The sequence below is a fragment of the Fringilla coelebs genome (genome assembly GCF_963513975.1).
Source record: "Fringilla coelebs genome assembly, chromosome: 1".
NCBI classification, from domain to species: domain Eukaryota; kingdom Metazoa; phylum Chordata; class Aves; order Passeriformes; family Fringillidae; genus Fringilla; species Fringilla coelebs.
This window is the reverse complement of record NC_140028.1, coordinates 13,201,905-13,222,486: the sequence shown is the minus strand read 5'-3', so window position 1 is coordinate 13,222,486 and position 20,582 is coordinate 13,201,905. Positions and strand designations below refer to the sequence as shown.

Here is a 20,582-nt window from a genome sequence, read left to right as displayed (position 1 = left end):
CTCTGGGGATGGAGTGCTGTGGGAGATACCTCGTGGTCTGTCCAAGCATCACTGTCTGCACAGAGTGTGTGCACTTATTCAGAGACCTCAGAGCACTTTGGGGTTTTTTTAGTGGCTTTTTCACTGCATATTTAGGGTTTTGATGTAGACTTTCAGTTGTATTTTTTCAGTTGTAGAGATGGGGGCAGGGATGGGTTAATTTTAATAGCTTTAGGAAGAGGAGTTGAAGGCAAAGAGGATGATGAGCATGTTAGTCCATGGTGCTGTGTTCTGCCAGGTTTGGTGAATGCTTAATGAGGCCTGGACCAGCAGCCAGGAGCTGTTGGGGCTCTTGGGATCTGTTGGGATAACTGTGATTTTCAGTGTGTGAAGAGAGATGACTTTCAAGAACATTTGTATCTGCTAATCATGCTGTAATGACAGTCTGCAGTCGAGAGGCTGCAAACCCCCCATTTCCAGCCCAGCTGTGCATGTTTAATTCCATAGAAGGCATTGCTAGTCTGCTGTTAGAAGTAATTCAGATTGCTAAGGTGGTAATTTTGATCATGGTGTTTTTTAAGGAAATATAGGTGTAAGCTACACTGAAAAGTTAATAAATGCCTATGATACAAACACCAGGGAGTGAGGAGCAGGGACATGGTGGGTGGCTCTGCCCGTGCCCCACCCTGCATCCTGGGCTTGCTGTATTCCTGCCTGGCTGAGCCAGCAGCAAAGGAAAGCAACATCCTGGGCACATTAGCTTAGAGAAGGAGGTTTTTCCTGACCTACTGCCTGTACCACCACTCTGGGGCTTTGGGGCAGTCAGGCTATTTGATGGATCAGCAGTGCTGTGGGGGGAACAGCAGAGCTGGTGGAGCTGTGGAGAGCTGGCACGACCTGCTCCATGGGGCTGCTTTGGGCTGAGCCCAGGATTTAAACCACCCAACTGCATCTTCAGGAAGAGAAGTCGAGAGGAGTGTGGGGTTTATTTTCCTTCATTTCAGGCACATCTTGGGAAAGCAAGTGCTTTCAGGGCTTCCAATTCAGTTTCTCTCTGTAAAATATGCTTTTGCAAAATTGATAATTTCTGTAGGTTGAGAGAGTCTCAAAGGAACTTTTCTGTCAAGCATGTAAAAAGTACCATTATTTCTCTTCCCTGTCGTAACAGCAGCTCAAGATTTGCCTTTTAGCTCTCCGAAGATATCTCTACAATCTCTCTTTTTTGTAAAAAAACTCCATGGTGAATAAAGCAAAATAATCCCATTTTCAGGTGGTTTGTGCTGTAGTGTTTGGGTTGCAGAAACCATGTGGAGTGCTGCTGTTTATAAAGTATGTAAAAGCTGTTTTGTTTATTTTGTTTTGTTTTGCCATGAGATGTTGTTTTGGAAAGAATCTAGAATGATGAAGCAGCTGGTGGCTGAGTCTCCTGCTCAGTGTGCAGAGAATGAAGATTGGCTGGGATAGCTGGAGTTACTCAACTGCATGCTGTGGGCCACGTAAACACACAAACAGGCAGTTCCTGTCAACCAGGAGGTGTGTGGTAACTCAGAAAGCACCATTTACTGTTCTGTACATGTACTCACCATGACAGCACATGGGAGCCAGCAGATAGAGATCTCCCCAGCTCTTGTCCATTACTCTGGGGGTGTTGGTGTGGCACAGCTCATGTGGGTGAAATGGTGATGGCTGTATGAATGCCTCCTGTGCAGAGGGGAGGTCTGGTCTGAATTTGCCTGATCCCAGCACTGTGATGCATTCCAGGAAAGTGGTGTTTTCATGGCAAGGAAAGCTGCTTCTCCTGCTTTGTGCTGCCTTGGAGTAAGCATGTCCCCATGGGAGGCTGCTCAAGAGCTGCCTACAGCAGGGATGCTCAAGACAAACAAACTCAGGTGAGAGTTTTCAACAGTAATTACCTACCTGTTGAAAAAGTTGGTGTTTCTATATGAAACGTGTTTGTGACTCCTTCATTTCACTCTTGTCTAACTCCAAGCATTCAAAAGCAGTAGCAGATCTCCCAGAAGTGTGAAATAGTTTGAAAGATCTGAAATATATATGTGTGTGTATATATATACACACACACATATATTACCAACTTGTTTCTGAGCTGTTATATTAAACCCAAATCATATTCTCATAGCCACGAGCGGCAGAAACTTTTTTGTATACTTTCTGAAGAGGATTGTGCAGAATGATTACAACAGCAAGGGATTGGATGGAATAACTCTGAAGATTTTTTTTCTGCTTTATGTTTCCAAAAGTGGAGAAGATCCTTGCACAAGCTTCACCAGCTGGGTCTTTAGGAGAAGTACCAAAAATTGTGAGGTTCAATATACAATCCCAACAAGCAACAGCACCATACACATGCATATTTATTTTACTTAATACTCTAAGCAGAGGTTTGAGATTGGGGAAGGACGGGGCTGTGTTGGACTGTAGTTGATTTCCTTATTCTTTAGAAGTGCTTTATTCATAGGTTTGGATTTAGTTCTCTTGGCAAGCTGTAGGATCACTTTTGTGTGTTGGACACAGCACTGAAAAAGCAGGATTTCACATAGCAGTTTTAGTAAAATATGACTGGACTAAACCCATGAAATGCAGAAACAGCTTCATCCTAAGCCTACCATGTGAGAATGGAGAATTTGACCCAAAAGAGGGAGGAAGAGCAGCAGAAGGTGGCCTGCTGGGTCCCAAAGTGTTGGAGGTATAAATAGCACAAAATCTGCAGCTATCCCATGTGTTTTATTTCTCTTTTACAATTTCAGTGAAACTAGCATTTTTTTGCCTTACTCTTAGCTGGAGCGAAGCAGGAAGCAGTTTCCCTTTTATCTGTGAATAAACATGCAGCTTTTTCTAGCCGAAGCTCTTAAAATATGGCTATGGTTGTGTAATAGCTTCTGGCTTCCCAGCTCCTCCAGTAGCCAGCGTGCTCTTTCAGGAAATCAAGTCATATCTTCCTTTGAAAAGATCCAAAAAAATACCAAACTAACCTGCTGGGAAGCAGCAAGGGAGTCCAAGTTAAAATAAATAGGGCAGGAGATCTTTCTTCTTTTTTAATGCCTTTGTTAAAATCACTTTGGGTGGAGAGAACCGACAGGTCATGCTCACACCACCGCTGCTCCCAGGAGCGGCAAGGAGGAGGAGGAGGAGGAAGAGTGCAGCTGTGTCTGCTGGTCTGCAGGCAGAGCTGGGGCTTCCATCCTCACAGGAACACCAGGAGAGTCCAATTTGTCAGTTTGACATTTGGGGTCCTCTTTCTAGCTGACAGGTTAGGGTGAAAGGTAAAAAGGACCTTAGCAGACACTGGATTCCGTTCCTCACCTCTAGACATCCCTTAGATCTCTTAATTCCATGCTGGTGCTTGTTTTAGGGGTTTTTCCTGCTAGATTTGGTGAGGGGTTTCCTCATTTCCATACCAGCCCTGATGTCACCTCCTCCTCACAGTCCAGGGTGCCATTTCCCAGGAAGCAGCAGGGTGACACTCCACAAAGAGGAAATTTCTAACCATCAGCAGCAGGTAATTAAAGAAAAACTATTAACATCAAGTGATTACAACATGAAATTATTAAAAACAAATAGTTAAAACTCCAACTTAGCTGCAATTGGTTTAACCAGTTACCTCTGCAACTTTTTTAAAAAATGGACAACTTTTCTTCTCATAACCAGGTGGTGTCTTTGGGGTTTGTCAGCCAACCTTCCTCGGCTGATAACAGGAGTCTGTTCAAACCCAAATCCTTCAGCCTGAGCTGAAAGTGCAGCTTGTGCTCACAGTCCTTCTGAGGCAATCAATAAACTTCTGCCTCTTTTCCAGGGGGGCTTGTGGGGTGGGTTTCTGTTTGTATTTCTTTTACTCAGAGCAGTCCCTTGGCTGTTTATTATCTCTTTAGCCATTCTTGCAGACCTGCAGGCACTGTGTTTCTTAGGTGTGCATACAGTCACTGCCAAAGGGGAATATTTTTCTATTCAGTTCTGCTCTTGCAGCTGCTGAAGCAAAACCTTCCTCTCCTGTTTTTTTAGGGGAAAAAAAAAAAAACCAAAAATGAGGAAAGCCTGCTTTAGCTTTGGGAGACAGAAGGTGAATCCCTTTAAGGAGGAGAAGGACAATTTTGATGGCATTTTGTAGAATAGCCAAAGAGTTTGTTCTGGAACATGGCAGCTGCAGCAGATGTTTTGTGGGTATTTCCAGTGCAAACCACAGTGGTGGTATCTCAGGATATCAGTGTGAGTGCTCTCCACTGTCTGCTTGGCCTAAGAAATGTGGATTTTTTTACTCCTGAGAGGCTCCCAAGGTTCATTATGTTACTGTAAAAGGGCTGGAGAACCAAATCTTTCAAATTGCTTGTCAGTGGTGGTCAGTGGAAAAGGGAATTGCTGGAATTCCTGTTGGCATTCCTGGTGCTGGTGAAAAAACTAAATTACCAGTTGTAAAGGAGAAGAGATGGCTGCTATTCTCTTTTCTTTTTCTCCCTGACTTACATGATTTTTTCCACTTTGTAGGTATCAGAAATACTGTTCATCTTCAGAGAGATTCCCAGGATGTAAGAAATCAAGTGTTGTGGGTGAGCAGCTTTTTCTTTCCATTTTCCTTTACATGAGAAATCCAAGTTTGCCCAAACAGAATGAAAATCTTCTAATTTTTTTTCTTTTAAAGACATTTCAAGAAATGTTTACAGCAAGCAAATCCAGTCTTTTGGAAGCAGTTGAGTGCCTTTGGCACCTCTTTTCAGCCCACAAAATAAAGTCAGTGTTGTATTACCACATAGGCTGAATAATTATCTCACTGCAGATATAAACCACATGAATACATTTAACTCAGAATATGGTTAGCAGAATGGACCATTAGCACCATCTGAAGCTTGTTTGTTGTTTCCAAGCTTTACCAGCTATGGAAGGACAGAATTTTGCTGAAGAGTTGAAGCATTCCTTGGGAAGTGAGCTTGCATCTTTTGCAATGGAAAAAGAGCCCAGATTGGCTGTGATGTTGTTTTTGTGTGTATGGACAGCCCCACAGCCTTGTCATCACAATAGGAAACTGTCCAATATTTGGGTCTTCCCTGAAGTGATAAAATAGCTTTGAAGGAAGTTTTATATCACAGGAGACACTTGCACACTTGCTTCAAAGCACCTTAGCCAGGAGCTTCTATATATATTAAAAAATAAATAAATAAAAACAACTGAAAATGTGTATTTGAAGAACAGCTGCCCTACAACTTTTCCCTACGCATTGCTGGAGGGTGTGGGCTGGGATTTCCCAGCAGCTGTGGCTGCTCTGCAGCTCTCCAGGTGGGCCAGCCAGTGCTGTTCTAAAGGAACCTCAGGAAATCCTGGTTGGAGCCTTTGGCTGTGTGCCTGGCACAGTGTGGGCTCCTGAGGCAGCTGCTCTGAGGTTTGATAGCAGAGCTGAAATTTGGATACTGTTGTTCTGGGCTTCATTGCTTTCTGTAAGTAAATTTTATTAGCAGAGGGGTAGAATAAGGGGTTTTTTTGAGGCTTTTATAATCAGCTCAACTCCTGTTTTTACCCTGTTCTGTGGTGATGGCAATCTGTGGTTACTTGGACATCAGCAGAGTTTTGTTTCTATTTTCATTTCAGTGGCTTAAGCCTGTTTTCTGTTACAACAACAAAAATCTATTTGGGCTAGAGCAGAATAAAACCCCAAATTGAAATCAGCCTGAAAAAGAAAGGGCTAGTTTTGTTAAAAGAAAAAACTGGGTCCACCCATGTTTGGTAAAGGTGTGGTGAAAATTCCCTAATAAACACCTATCAAGCATTTAGAAACTGCTAAGCAAAATAATTGAATCCTTCTTTCAGCCCTTTATGAAGGTCACTGGCAATGAGTGCAGTAACTGGAGAAAAAAAGGATGTGAAATGATGACAGTGTTTTGTATTGATCTCCCTCAGTAAGGTCCACGGTTCATATTCTTCCTTTGAATCACAAATGTTTTCTCCTAACTCCTTGGTGTTTAGACTGCCACACAGGACCTGCTAAGTGAGCTGTGGGGCTTATTTTTTGTGAGTCACTTACAAAGCATTGCACAGGGTGGGCTCTGGCCTCTGTTTTTTTACAGCTGTGTTGGTTTCAGAGGGATGAATAGATGCCAATTTAACTGAAAAAAATTCAGCAGACGTGTGCCTTGTATATATATTGTGTCTCTCAAAGTATATCCACATCCTAGAAAAGCTCTTTGCTCATCTCAGAACCAAAACTTGATTGTTTTTCTTAGGCAGGCAGTGTTGAAATCTGGGAATCATTTTCTCAGTTCCTAATGAATCTACATCCCAATGCACCCCTGTGGTGGTTGGTTCCACAAAGGGGTTGAACATGGGGACCTGCTCCTGCTCCTCAGAGAAGGACTTGCTGGTCCTACACAGATGTTGTCTGTGTCATTAAATCAAAGTAAAACAGCAGTGCTGATACAGGCATGTAATCCACAGGTGTCCCTGATATAATATAGCTGTATTAAGGGCATGAGAGATAAAGCCAAGAGTGGCCTCCTTGGAAGCTCCTCAGGCAACTTGTGTAGGGTCTCAGATGGCTGTGAAATTGCTGCAGCAAGATACAGTCACAGCTCAGCAATGAAAGGAGGCTGGAAGTTCCCATTTGCCTGTCTTCTCTTCTGGCTGCATGACAGGACCTGGGGCGCACGAGGTGGCTGCAGTGGGACAGTGCTGACTGAGAAACTTCTCTCCTGCTCAGAAGCTCAGGAAAACCCAGAGCTGGAAGAATTTGGCTCTTGTGTGAATGCTCTCTCTGTCCTCTTGCAGTATTGCACTGCAAAATGTTTTAGTTGTTCTAGAAGAGAACTGAAGGAAAAACAGGCTTTCTTGTCATTTCCCTTCCTCTGTTTGACTGCCAGCAGCTGGAGGGGAATCTTGGCAGTGGCTGCTCCCAGAGGTGCCTGTCCCCTGTGAGGGGTAGCAGTGTGGGTGTCAGCAGGGGCTTGGGGTGGCTCTCACTGACATCCTTGAGAGGGGCCTTGACCAAGGGCTGTGTTATGAGCTGTTAGGGAAGGTGTTGGTTTGGGAAGCTTCCACCACTTCCAGTGGGCCTGGGGACAGTTGTGAGCAAGCTGTGAGTGGAGGCTGCTTCACCCATTAGGCTTTAATTCACCATCCCTTTGTAAGGCAGGATCTCTGTCCTGCTGTTTAAAAGCAATACCCACTTCATTTTTTTTGTTCTCTGCAAGGCAGAGCCATCTCTTGGTGGGGAACCAAGCCCTGGGAGGATGCAGGGGAGGAGTTCCTCCAGGTTGTAGGTGCTTGGGGAGAAGCATCCTCAGGTGGTTGTGTGGCTGCTCTCCCACCCCAGGATGCCCTGTGTCAGGACAGGTTGGTGAGATCCTGCAGATCACAGCATGCCCAGGGCAGGCTGCAGTGTTGGACTACAGAGGCACAGCAGGTCTGGTGGGGGAGCAGGAGGGACAGAGAAAGGGTCCTTTGGGCAGTAGAAGCTTGGAAAAATTAACTTGCTTCTGTTGAAACTTCTGGCTGTATAACTTCAAAAAAAGACATACTTGTTGCAGTAAACTGTTCTCTTATCAAATGAGATTTAGATGAATTTGGGGTTATTTTTGTTTCTTGGAGCTTGAGCAGTGAATTTGCAAGCATTTTCTGCAGAGAAAATGACAACAGTGTGTTAGGGATGCCAGAACAACATACAGAAACTGCTTTGCTAAATGCAACAGTGCTGCTACCTCCCTGCTCGTACATGGGGCAAGAGATGGGGCTGGAGCTGTGGCAGCCCTGAAATTGTCACTTGTACTTGTCACCAGCAAAGCCACCTCTCCAAACAGTGCACTCCTCACAAAACCAATGCTTGTTCTGCCAGTGCTCAATCAGGCAACTGTCTGGAAATTTTGGACAGGCTGTTTTATTTTTTAAAAGGAAGGGAATACTATTGTAACTGAAAGATAAAGATATGGAGGAGAAGTTGGTTGGAGAGCAGGAGAAATTTAGTTGGGGAGATGAGGCTCAGCCAAAAGTCTGTATTACAGCTCCAAGATGAGAAGGGGGAGAGGATTTCATTCATGTAACAGCAAATCTGCAGTTCATATCACAGCCCAGGGCAGGTTTTCCCCAGAGATGAGTGCTGCCTGGGCTTTGGTAAGGATGGCACTGCTTCTCCCTGGCTCTCCAGCAGTCCCAGTGTGGTGGTCCTTTGGGATCTTGCTCCATTCTTCTTATTTTTGATACTGTCTCCTCTTCCTTTTCTTTTCCATTAAGTATGATGTCACAAATGACATCAGTCCAATAACTGCTTGTGGTTGTCATAGCCACAGTCTGTGACACCCAAACAAAGCAGCAGGAAACCAAAGCTGGCATACAGATGCTGTAATGTTCATTACATTCCTTTTGGTTAATAACTGTGTGGTTAGGTATTTCTTTTCCATTGGAAAAAAAAAAGAGGAAGGGGCCTTAAAAGCAAAAAATTGAGTCACTGAGGAGGGGTAAGGTGACTTCCAACTGCATCTGACCTGTGTAGCTGCACTTCTCCATCCTAGTACTCCTCCCCTGAGGTAATATTGCTCTGGCCTCAACTGCTCAACTCCCTTCTGCAGTTGCTCCCATCACTTCAGACCATGTGGTGATGCTCCTCATGGACAAGGCAGTGGGAGACATTGCACTGCCTCTGACACAAGCTGTGTCCTGGGGCAATGCCTCCCAAAGGTTGGCGGGCAGCGAGGGCCAGCAGCAGCCACACGTCAGGCAGCTTTACCTGCTGGATGGCTGAGGCTGCCATTGTTGTGCTGCATGGATAGAGTATAGGAGGGTTTTGTCATCTTTTGGGGGCATTAGATGTGATGGGGGAGTGGCTGTTTTGCTATTCTTTGTTTTGTTTTGTTTCTTGAATCTGTGAAATAAGCTTTTGTGGTTGAGCAGCAGAGCTTGTTTGTCCCTGCAAGATTTAATCACTCCTTCAGTTTTGCACAGTTGGCCTAATAGTAGGAAGGTGCTTGCTACAAAAAATAATTCCAATAATGTAAAAAAAAATTAAATAAATTACAGAAATAGATGTGGTATGAGCACTGCATTTGCAAGACAAGCCCTGGAGGCAGGTGGCTGGGGCTTGCTGGGGAGGAGCCACCTCAGCCCCTCACTGCTGCAGGCATGTGGGGAGCCACTGTCCGTGTGGCCCTGGCCAGAACTTCCCCTTGCCCAGTGCCACCCCCTCTGTGCCCCCACAGGGACATACTGACCCTGGGGACTCCAGCAGGGCTTCCCCAAAATGTTTGGGCATGTGATTCCTGGGCTGAGCCCAGGTAACTCCCCAGCCTGCCTGTGCTGGGGGCAGGCAGCAAACACAGAGCAGAGTCCGGCTCTGCATTCAGGCACTCGGTGCCGTGGCTCCTGCTGGTGCTTGCAGGGAGGTGCTCATTATATAATAGCTGCTGGTTGATTAATATGCTGTGAGTCAGAAGCACCAGGGTATTTTAGCTTTCTCTAGTTGCTATGGAAACGTTATTTTAACAAATAGCTTTTTAATATTTAATTAAAACAGCTTTTGGCAAGCTGGAGTAAGAACTATTACAATTACTACTACAAAGGGTTAGCAGTGAAGTGTATTCCAGAGCCACGGTTTTTTTTTTGGTTGAGCCTGTGTCATGTGTCCCCCACCCTGATCTGTCAGCTTCAAAAAATTAAAAAAAAAAAGTAAAAAATCACTAATTTATTGGTTGTGAGAGATGTATTCTTGTTCCTAAGACACAAAGCAAATGTAATGCAAATCTGCAGTTACTCTTCACAATTGAAGGTTGTCACTTCTTTCAGTGTACAGTGCCGAGGCAGCCCTGTAAGGACGAAGCAGTGTGATAGCATTTATTAATCACTGCTGTATCACTGGTGTTCCTTCTTCTACCTCTGCCTCCCGAATGAGATCATTCCTGTTTTGTTTGCTTCGTGTTCCCTCTGTGTCAGGTTGGATGCTTTTCCTTGCCAGCTTGTGGAGGAGGCTGGTGCTGTGTCCGGATCAGGCTCTGGACAGATTCCTAGTCTTTTTTTAGGTGAGCTCCTCTGCTCCCTGATACCAAATGATTCTGCAGCAGAGACAAATGAACAGAGAACTCAGTCTCCAGAGAAAAATAAATATTTAACAGCTCTTTGTAAATAACCTTTATTTATAGAACAGTTGCAGGTTCTATCATACTTGGTAAATGGAGATGCTTTTTTTTGCAAGAATTCTGCCTTGAGGGACTCAGTGGATGCTTAATGTCGTCTGTGATATAATAATGAAATAAATGTGTCACTCTCATGGGATTCCCTTCCAGCCCCTATTTCCTGTGATTAACTTCGGTATTGCACACTTTGTCTCTATTCACATCACATTCCTTAATATTGTACTGAAACCTTCTTTGGAAGGTAACACCTTTATTTCCTGAGGGCAGGGGAAGGGTGTTGAAGGTTTTCACTTGTGCAGGCGGGTCCGAGGCTGCATGTATCACCATCCTGTATCAGTGTGCTGGCTGGCCCAGAGCCGGGGATTCGTGAGCTCAGCCTCTCACTCTCAGAGTCTGGGATGGTGCTGTTACCCCATTTTATAGATGAGGGAAAGTAAACCTGGAGAGATGGATCAGGATGTGTTTCACCCCAGCTGCCTATAAGTTGTTATTCTGTCGTAGCTGTCTAACCACTTCCAGCATCAGGGAAAGACTGCACTATTTGCAGAGATGCTTCACCCTGCTTTAGGACAGATGTTTGAGGCAGGTCGCAGGCATAGCCCTCAGAATTGTCTATCTCTCCCCATTTAACTCTGAGCCATAAACTAGATGGGGAAAAAGTGGACAAGAGGAATGCCACCCCTTACAAAGATGGCCTATACAGTTTCTGCAGGTGGTCCATAACAGCGTTCCAGGCTGCAGGATGACCATGCTCGTCCCACTGCTCTGGTCACACAGTGTCAGGTGGCCCTTCCAAAGCAGCACAGCTAATCTCTGCTACACATTGCTCACAGCTGGGCATCTGGGATTTAACAACTCAGAAGGATATGCAAAACCAGTCCCCAGGCATGTAAACTAAGGTGCTAAAGATTTGTCTGAACTGTTCCAGCAAGTCAGGAAGAGAATTAAGGCTTTTCTTCCTGTTTACACTGAAGGTGTGTTGTCATGACCAAAACTAGAGTGATAATATTATTGCTGCGGTAATACAGCAAGTAGTTTGGGTGTGTTAGGCAGTTCTTAAAAAAAATCCTTCTGAGTTGAATCCCATACTTCTTGCTAAGTTCTTTGATTTTTTTTTAAATCCCTCTGCTAGCTGATGGCAACCTCATCTAATCCAAAGGTGATCCCAGGATGTGGCAGGAGCTGTGATGGAAGCAGGATCTCTGGGTGCATGGTGACAGCCACAGAGCAGCACATGCTTGCAGCCACCTGTTTCAGCTGCTACTTCCTGAGAGGTCTGGGAAGGAATAATTTTTTCTACCGCCAAGACCTGATACACTGCAAAAACCAAATTTTCATGTTTTCATAGCAAATGTGAATCTCCATTGGGCTTGCAAGGCAGCAGCCAGGACAGGCTTTGCAGTGGGATGGTGGGAGGTCCTGCCATGCTGGAGGGGCAGCATGGGGTGGGGACAGGCAGTGGCTGTTGTGGGGGAAGCTGACAAGCAGATGGATGAAGCTGGCATTAGCAGAGGAGTGGAGGAGGTGAGTATTGCTCTGTTAGCAGATGTGATCAGGCTACCTCAGAGGGACAAGGGGGGCTGAGAGCTTTGAACCAAATGCCCTGACCAAAGGGAACTTGTGGAAGTGTTCCTTGGGAGGAGGTGGGAAGGGTTTGGTTGATGGTGACTGGCAAGGGTAGAGGTCTGAGCAGTGATGCTTTTGTATATCAAAAGGCAGTGGATTAAGGAGCTGAAATAGGAGTTGTTGCAAGAAGGTACAGAAATAACATTTCTACCTGAAATTTTCATCAAGCAGTCCAAGTGCTGCAGAATAGCAGTCCTGCTTGGGCTACATGCTACAAGAAATGCCCCCAGGTTATGGGTGGCTGATAGTGAAAGTACTGACAGGGCAGCAGATGGGGGAGCCAGGAAGGTCAGGCCAGCTCTGCTGTCCCTGTGCCTGAGCAGAGTGAGCAGTGGGCTCTTGGGGAGGGATGGCTGTGCCAGGAGAGTGTGTGGTGGAGCAGGCCTGGTGCTGAGAGATTTGGGGGAGTTCTTGATGGACAGTGCTCCTGAGTGCCGGGATGGATGGCAGGTCTGGAAGGCTGTTCCCCAGGAGGGAAATCAGGATCATCAGGAAGGGGAAAAAGTAGAAGATGGGAGCCTGAATTTCTATTTGGGTAGATGTGCATGAGAGTTGTATTGGAAAAACTGAAATGTGATTTATGAGGGGAAATAAAAGCTCTACAGTGAACTCAGACTGCTGTGAGAGAGTTTACCTGTCAGGTCCTCAGCTCAGCATCAGCTACTCAGCCTCCCTGTATGGGTGCAATGTGCTATACAGATTTTCAATTTACAATCATTTGGGACTTGCATGTAGTCTGGAGAGGTGTGACATGCGCTCAGGCAGGTCTGACTTTGCCACCCCTGAGGATAAGGGTGGATCCAAGGTGGCAGAAAGCCCTGTGTGGGAGCAAAGGGCACATCTTGCCAAGTGAGTGCCCAAAGATACTGCAGTAACAAGGACTCCACCAAAATTAAGCCCAAGGCTTGTGGGATTGTGGGGTTTTGTTTGGGCCTTTTTTATGTGCTTTGGGATCCATGTACACACCTTGCATTGCAAGTCTGTGGTCTGTCACAAATCCCCATGTAACCAAGCATGGGATCCTCTCCCCTCACTTCAACCCTCCTCCCCTCCCTTTAAAGCTAAACCAGGCTTTGCTAGCTTTCCTCTTCACTGGTCCCACTGGATTTAAAAGGTACACTGCTGCTTCCATGTCTGCCTGATAAGCAAGAACATCAAGGGATGGAATAGAGTTCAGTGAATTGGAAGGAGAGAGGTGCCAAAAGTTGCAATGAACTTTCCTGGAGCTTTCCATCTCCACCTGTTCCAGACGTTTCCCTTTTTTTGCTACCATCAGTAGTTTTTGGTGGTGTTGTTTTCTCAGTGCCTGCTCGCTCATGGAGATGTGTGTTGGAAATCAGAGCCCAAAGTCTTGATAGCAAGAGAACTTGGACCTGTGAGTCTGCTTGTGTTCTGAAGAATGTGCTCCTGTCTCCCAAGGCAGCAAATACAGTGGGGGTATCACATCACCAACGGTTTCACAGAAACAACTGTGATGTTTGTGTGGGTCATTTGTGCTTACTCCCAATTTCCCTGTTAGTGGCATTAGACTGGAGCATCCCACAGGCACTGAGCACAGTGGTGGTCTCTGAGTTGACTCAGTTTTCATTGTCAGCATTAGTTATGACTCAGGTATAAACAATCTGGCACGTTTCCTGTCTGCAGGTCTCCAAGTCCACTCTTCCCTGCCTGCCTCAAACCAGACTATCCTGTGTTTGCCAGCTCTGAAACCCAGCCAGGCTTGCAACAGATGAATCAAGCCCTGCTGTGCTTGGGGCAGCTGCATTTCAGATGCTGCTGTGAGTGTGTGTAGGGAAGGGCAAGGAAGGTGCAGTGCTTGGAAAGAGCACCTACTACAGGAGGAGACCAGACCTAGTTGGACAGGGAATGGCCTTGCATTTATTGTCTTTGTTATTAATGTGGTTTATGTTACTTACATTATATATGTAATTTTATCTAGTGAGTGTGTATTAACTATTATATAATATGTGAATGCAAAGAGCAACTGGTTGGGGGTTTTTTAGCTCTTCCATAAAGCATTCAGTGGATTCCCAAATTGATGTGACCTTGCTCCCCTGTTCAGGAAGTTTTCCTGTCTGACCATGCAGGATTTGCTTTGGCAGTTGCACCCACAGCACCTGAGCCAGGACTGAAGCCCTTTCACTACAGGTGGTTCCAGTGGCCATAGTTTGCCCCACCTGCCTCCCTACACTCAGACAGTCTCACCAGGCTTTCCCACAGCAGAGTCTCAGATGTCTGGATTGTTAAAATAATCTTGGTTTTGTTGGGTTGTTAAAATAACAGACTGACAGCTTGAACTGCTTCCTCCAGAGGTGGGACATCAAACAAAGGATCCTTGGGCTTTTACATCCCCACAATCTATGTGCATGAAAGTCTGGGCTCTTCCTGCTGAGTTTTTGGCTCCTGCACACGGGTCCTCTGTGCCTTTTGTTGTGCAAAGGGTCACTGCCAGCTCTTGCCTCGGGCTCCTTCCAGCCGGAACTCAAATCTGCAGCTCCACTGAATGTATTCCTCACCATCTCCAATGGTTTTACCTTCAGAAAGAGAGCCCTCTGAATGGCCATGGACAGGCCATCCCTCTCATACTGGAGGAGTGCAGAGAAGAAGCAGCTTTCTTCTTTGATCCTGCTACTGCTGGTGTCAGTAACAAAATTTCAGAGGACTTCAATGAGCCAGGATCAGCCCTCTAAAAATACTCCCAAGACACTGGGGAAAGCACTTGTGAGGAGATGAGAAGCAGTCCTTACGTGGCTATAGGGTGGAAGGGAGCACATCCTTATTAATAAGTGTTGCTTTTTTATGAATATGTTTCATAAAAAAGAAATCTCTGCAGTGGTAGTGTAACATGTAGGGCTGTCTGTGGCAGCAGTAAGTTTTGATCTGTCACTGTAGAAATTCTGCCACTTTTTTGTAAGAGAAGATCCAAAAGCACCCTCCTTTGCTGTGTGTGAAAATCTGAAGGGTGCATTTTGTGCATGTCATGAGGATCTCTGAGCATCTCTTTCCAGCTAAGTCTGAATGAGTAATTGAGTCATTTGGACAAACTCCTGCTGCATGCATTAGGCTCGTGCTAGCCCTGACTGCCAGAGGTGGCAGTGAAATCAGAGGTACACCCTGTGTGTTAAAAGCAATGTAAAGCTTCCAGAGCCTGCCATAACTTTCATCACCTTTGAGGATTCCTAAGAGTGGTTTCAAGCATAGGAGGGATATAGGGTTGGCTGGGGGTCAGGTTTGCATCCCCTGGCATATTATATGATATGCCACCCTGGTGGTGGCATTGGCAAGCACAAGGGGATGATGGTGCTCATCTCCTTTCCCAGCAGAGCACAGCTTCAGTATGTCCTTTAAGCCTGAAGCTAACCAGGGGAAAAAAACCAAACAAAACAAAAAAAGAACCTGCTCAGCCCCTGAGATGGCCCCAGCAGCACTGTGCAGTTGTGATATATCTGGTACACACAAAGCTGTGCACTCAGGGACAGGATAAATGGAGAGAAGGGAGATGGTGACCTCCAAAAAGCTGCAGTGGTGGCAGAGGGGAAGGAAGCAGGGATTTAGCTCCTCTTGGTAGAGGGGTAAGTGACTCCAGAGAGCATTTAACTAGCAAAACAAGTAGAAGGTATTTTGAGGGTTTCATAAGCTGGTTGCAAAAGTAATAAACTTGAAAAAATCTCATTTATAAGGGCGGAGAGTTTCAAGGCTGCATCTCTCAGCAGCATCCCAGGGTTAGGAGAGCCATGTGATCATTCCAGTATCTTAGTTTGCTTCAGGCTCATGCAGGCTTGGTTTCATACCTGTCTAGCACCTCCCTCTTCTTGTGCATCCATGCTCCCCTTGCTCAAAGTGCTGGGTCTGTGAGAGGAGCTTATTGTGCCAGTGACTGGGGCTTCCCACTTAGCAAGCGTATTTTAAAAAGCCAAAATAAAGCCACAACAAAGCAACTGGCAGGTATAGCTGGTGAATTACCCCTGCAAATCTCAGTCCCTGCTTCTGACACCAGGCTTCTGCAACACGTCACTGCCAGCAAACACAGAGCTATGCCCATCAAGTGTCTGAGCCTAGTCCTGGATAGATACCTGTTAACTCTGGCTTCTCCTCCTCAGTCTGTGTACTGTGCTCTGGGATGTGTCAGGGGAATGGAGCACTGGGCTCAGGTGTTTTGTGCTCTTCCCTGGCTGCTGAAACACACCAGTAAATTTAGTGGTGGCAGCATCATCATAATGAGCATCATCAGCACAACTCTGCAATTTTCCAGAAGTTTTTCCTTACAGTTTTTCCTTCTGGAAAAAACTTTTCCAGAAGTTTTTTCCTTCTCAACACCCTGAGCACCAAGGTGATGTTACACAGACTGGCTGCTGACTGAACCTCTCCTTTAACATGTGCTGCTTTTGTATTGCTTTCAAATGCTAGGAATTATGCAAGAAATGAAATTTCAAATGCATCAGCTCTTGCCCTGTGCAGGTTTGTGGCCTCAGCTGGTCCTGGTGTAGTGTCTGCTCAGGTGGAGGCTCCTGGGCTGTTTATTGAGTGTGCTCACATTTTGTGTCATCTCCGTGACTGTGGAGCACCAGGTCTTTTTCCAGGAGAAACCACCCTCTCCTGTGCAGCCTCCTTGGTTGCTGTTGGTTTGTTTTCCAGAGAACTCTAGCAGGATTAACCTTGGCAGCACTCTGTGCCTTTGCTCTTCCTCAAACACTCAGCCTTGAGAGCTCTGAAGGGCAGGACAACCCTGGGTCACCTCACAGGAAACCCAGATGTTCAAAGAGCTCATGTCATTAGCTGCACTTTTCTTCTTAGTTATTCCCAGATCTGCTTGAGGCAGGGAGCCAGCTGTCCTGTTTGCTGGCCAGGGCATTCTGTAAAGATCTCATTGTGTGTCCTGGGGCTTTCCCTGGTTCTTCCTGCTGGTGGGAGCCTCAGCTGGGATGGCAACACAGACCCAGATAATGTTGGGAGATTTGAGTAGGGAAGACAAAGGAAAATTAGGTTGTGTCTGCTTTACAAGGGCTGGATTTTATTCCAGACAATTGGAAGCTGGGGTGGGAGGGCTTTGTATTCCTGTGGGTGAATTTGGTGGCTTGGTTTCTTTGTTTATTTGTTGTTTTTTTATACTTGATCAAAAAGGATCCATGCATGCTGCCAGTCTGTGCATCCTTCCCTGGGTGGGTTACCTGTGTGGGAGGTGCCTGGTGTTCCTCTGCTGCTCCTTATCCCCTTCTCCAAGACCCTCCTCATCAGAGGCTGGGTGCCACATTGCTCTGGGCACCTTCAGCACAGCAGCAATTGACCCCAAGTGAGCCATGTTTCACTGGAGGTCCAGGAGGGTGGTCCTCCCTTTGCAAGGTTGATGTCATTCTGGTGGATCCCACTTGCTCCTTGCCCTCTGCAGGGTACAAGCACAGTCAGCTCATTGCCTGAAGGGTTTGAGCAAAATCTGTCTGGCTGCATGAGTTGAACTGTGTTCAGTTTATCCCTAAAACAGATTTGCCTGCATGGGGCTATTGTCAGAGACAGTAAGGCTTGGTGCTGCTTGTTGCTCCTGAGCTACCAATTGTAGAACATGTAGCTTTTTTGCTCAAAATTGCTATTTTTACCATAGTGTTAGCAGAGAGTTTTGAAGTATATGGACTGGTGAAGACAGCAATATTTGACACTCTTTTTATTTTACCTTCAAAACAATTTACATCTCATAGTCCTTCTGACTCTCATATTAGCAGGGACACAGTGTGTTAACTCTTCATGACAAGGAGTGGGGTTGTTTGGGTTTGTAGCAGTGACATTGTGATTGGAGAAAAACTGTTGATCTGGGTAAACCTTTTTGCCATAGAAATCCTGCGTAGGAATCATACAGAGAAATGACTTTACATGAATAACTCAAAAATGCTGGAGAAGGTATTAGGATTGAGATGATTTAGTGCAGTCAAAGTCTATCTTGTTTTTCTCTAATTTATGTAAAGCAGTTTTATCTGTCTTGGGGGGTGTGTGTGCGCGTGTGTGTATTCTTTTCTTGTTTAAAGTTCCAGGAATCTACATGGAAGATCTTAAAATTGGATGAGTATTGTGGGAAGGCATTTCTGAGTTAAGCTGTAACCTGAAACATAAGAAAAAGGTTTTCTTAACTTGCTGTAGTAAATTATATTTGAACCAGTGTTGCATGCTATTAAATATATGGTGAATCCTGTCTGACAGATGTGCCAAAAAGGAGTCTGAGATAATGTGACCAAAATGTCGTGCAGTAACCATAGTCACATTAGAGAGTAATTTCCTGGAATATAATCCTCAGGGATTGTAAAATTAAATTTGAAAATGTATCCCTATTTCTATCTTGCCCCTTGTAAAGTAAAACCACTGGAAATTGTTAACTCCTTGGTGGTTCTTACAGCAGCTTGTGAATACTAAGCTTCTTGTTGGCTCTTTTTTTCCTACTCCAATTTCACATGCCAAGGAGAAAGTGAATCCCTGCACCATCCATGGTAGCACACACTTGTACTGCACGTGATGGAGGTTCCCCATAGAGATGTGGATGTTTTCTGCTTTGTTCCTCAGGTCTTACAGATGTTTTTCAAGTCTTCAGGTTTCCTGAAACAGTGACCATTTTGGGTAATACCACTGCTGCCTATCAATGGGCAGAAAAAGAGTCTGGGCTTGTTTTGGGTTTATTTAGGATATGTGCAACTAGAAGGCATTGCATGCAGTTAAGTGTGTAAGGAACTGGTGCTCACTAATGGTGGTGTTCTCCAGAGATCTTTTACACCTTTAGAGAATGTGTCATCTAATTATGGCAGCGTATCCTAAAACTGTGGTAATTAAACTTAGGAGATTGCTGAGGTTGTAGGGTACGGTTTTCTGAGTTAACTTCCAAACCTGTCTCTAATCTGTATTTTAAACATTGGCTTCAGCTTCTAACTAATCTTCCTTAGCTTCCACTGTGTTAGTCAAGCAGGTGACTGGGAACTCTTGTAGGCTCCAGTTAGTTTGCACAGTCGTTATTGAATTCGATTGGAAAAGCACTGTGGAATTGGAAAGAAAAGCAGAATGAGGAATCGTGATCTTTCCTTTTTATGTCGACTTTTTGAAGGAGGAAGGCTGCGATCTCTATCTCTGTGAATCATCAGATGACTAACAAAAACACAGGAAAAAATGTCTTATCATTGCTGCCTTGACCAGGATTCTGAGTTGAGATGGGCAGCCCTGGAGGTTGGCTGGGCAGGAGTGAGGGTCATGGCAGTTCCTGTGCATTTGGCACGGGAGAAGAGCCTGGAGTCCTGACCAGGGCCCTGGTGGTGAAAGGGAGCTGCCCCTGCCCAGTGGGATCCCAGAGCAGCAGGGCTGCCCTTTGGCCATTTGAGCAAAACACAGAAGGACTGCAGGAGGCTGAGGGCAAAGCTGTTTTTTCTTCATTCTCCTCTTCCCTTCCTCTCCAAGTCCTTACAGCCCTTTGTTGCTGATGATTTCTTTCTCTCTCCCTTCTAAGCAAACCCAAAATCAGTACAAGTGCAGCCCAACATCTGTTGTTTTCATCATCTGTTTACAAATTACCCTTCCCCTCAGGAAAACCCATCAAAATACCCATGTGCACACACACACAGAACAAACTTACAGTCCCACCAGGATAAATGTTGTATTAAAATCACATATGTAACATCATCAGAGCTCTGGTTTAAGCAGGGCAGATGGAAAATGCCCTGCTGACCTAATGCCCATTAAAAAAAAATCTGTACCTAGTGTCAATGGGCTGCTTTCTTCTTTCCCTTTCTTTCCTTTTCTTATCATTACTGTGCTTTCTCTTCAGAAGAAGTTCAGTGCTGCATTAAAGGGATTGCAGGTTCTTTTCATCTTACCTCTTTTTTCCCCCCAATTTTACTTCTTCCCAGCAAGCCTCAGGGGTTTTTTGGTTTGGGGGATTTTTTTTGCCCTTTTTTTTTTTTCTTTTAAAGCAATTGATTTATAGCTCTTCTACCTGCTGGGAAAGATTGACCTACTACTGAGCATCTTCAGACAGCCCTTCTTTCGAGTCACTTGGGACTGAAAGCAAGCAGAAGGACAGGTTGAAAGGTGTTTCTTTCCTGATGCTATTTACACTCTAAGGAAACAGAGATGGCATGTGCTGGTTTTATATAGCCAGATACACATTGTGTGAATGTGTACCTGCATCTTGAAATGGGGCTGTCCAACGAAAAAGACCTTTTATTTTTTTTTTCTCCACCAACACCCTCTTGATTTCTCCAAATCTGAATTAAATCTGAGTGCACTTTTTGTCTTCACTCTTTCTCTCATACTGTGCTTTTGGTGAGTTTTTGCTGTGCAGTTTTGTTTTCACAAGTTTCAGGCTATGCTTTTGTTTCCTGTGAAACATGAGGTGTGGATTCTATCTGGGAACGTTTCAGTGGGTGATATAATTTCTGCTTCTCTTCCTTTGCTGCCCTGGTCTCTGTGTGCATGTCTGTGGCAGGGGACATGAGGAGGGCAGCAGTGCTCAGCCACCATGCAAGAAGTGAGGAAGGATGCCCTTCACCTCACTTCTGTTCAGTGCAAACTTGATGGACCATGGAGGCTCTTTTATTGTTCAGCATCTAAAGCCTGAAAAGATATTTCAGGGCAGTCTGGACAGGGTTGCCTTTTTTTTCGCCTCCAGTTCCTGCCATCTTGATACCAACACTAAATTGTTTTGCCTTCAAAGGAGCAAACCTGATGTGCCAGGATGGTTGTTCTTCATCCTTTCTAAAGGATGAATCAGCCAGCACTGAATTTCCTCAGACACATCTTCTGCTTTCATGTGTTGGTCTGAAAACACTGACCTCAGCAGCTGGGCTGATTTATTCCACAAAAGGAGGAAAATCTATCTATTCTTGTTTGAAAGAATAGACA

At 45.3% G+C, this 20,582-nt stretch overlaps 1 protein-coding gene across 2 annotated transcripts in view; it reads left to right on the top strand.

Annotated features, from left to right (window-relative positions):
* ZHX2 (zinc fingers and homeoboxes 2) overlaps window positions 1-20,582 on the top strand; it is a 74,812-nt gene that overhangs the window by 28,002 nt on the left and 26,228 nt on the right. Inside the window, exon 2 of one of the 2 annotated variants that reach the window (XM_084226223.1) lies at window positions 4,474-4,535. The exons of the other annotated variant lie outside the window; for it this stretch is intronic. The gene's annotated coding sequence lies outside the window, so the exon portion shown is untranslated. The remainder of the gene's footprint in view (window positions 1-4,473; window positions 4,536-20,582) is intronic. 2 annotated transcript variants of the gene reach the window in all.